Here is a 1,125-nt window from a genome sequence, read left to right on the forward strand (position 1 = left end):
AGTTCGAATTTACATCATTTCGTATTTCATCAATTTTAACGGTTTATTTTCTTGTATGTCTTTCTTTTCTTTTTTTACATCAGTGCACATCACTCTGTAACAAAAATGGTAACAAAAACTACACTGTGTTTTATGGGTACTCGTCGTAGTGGGCGTACTTCTCGTTTTCTCACAACATGCACATGCTGGAAGTATTTCTGAATCGGAAGAATTCAGAATATTGCGTCAAATCGGAAGATTTGCAGGTAATTAATTACTTTTTAATATTAATTACTCTGGTCATAGGAACTGTCTTTTGATGATAAGGGCCAAATAAAAAAGTTGTTTGGTTCCGGTTACCCGATCCCACGTAGTTTTTCATACCGACCCTAAACTTTTTGTTTACATATTCGAGAAAAATAATAATACAATCGCGAAAATCGTGAAGTCTCGCAAGAAACAGTGGGTGCGGAAACTGACATCAACTTAAAAAGACAATATAAAACTATTCTTCCAAACTGTAATGGCTGTACATCTGATAGGAAGAAATAAACAACACAGAGACCATTTGAAAACAATGGAAAACCTGAACTAGACACTCACGTAAAAAAATTTAATAAAATAAAATAAAAAATCTACCTACCCCACCTATTTTCAAATTGAATGTAATCGGAACCACACAACATTTTTTTTACGCCTTAAAATGTCAAATTACTCGTATTGCCCTGGACCCTTTTACTTTTGCGTAAAGTTGTTATACGTTTAGGAAATAATTATCATCAGGGCATTCGAGAGCCCAGATACATTGCTTGTGGTTGATTTGGGTGATTCCTCTCCTCTCTGTGTTGAGACGGTACATAGCTGATATGAAATACAAAAGACGGGTCTATAAGCTAGGCATTCTCTGGTTTTATTCCTTGGTCATTGTGTAACTACATATCTCTGTGTGCCTGTCTTTGTCTGTATGTCTGTATGTCTGTCTCCCTTCCTACCTACCTACCTGTCTGTCTGTCTATCTGTCTGTATGTATGTATGTACGTACGTAGGTACATATGTATGTATGTATGTATGTATGTATGTATGTAGGTAGGTGGGTAGGTTGGTATTTATGTATGTACGTACATATCACAACAATAGTTTTAGTTT

This window comes from Glandiceps talaboti, chromosome 6 (genome assembly GCF_964340395.1).
Source record: "Glandiceps talaboti chromosome 6, keGlaTala1.1, whole genome shotgun sequence".
Taxonomy (NCBI): Eukaryota; Metazoa; Hemichordata; class Enteropneusta; family Spengelidae; genus Glandiceps; species Glandiceps talaboti.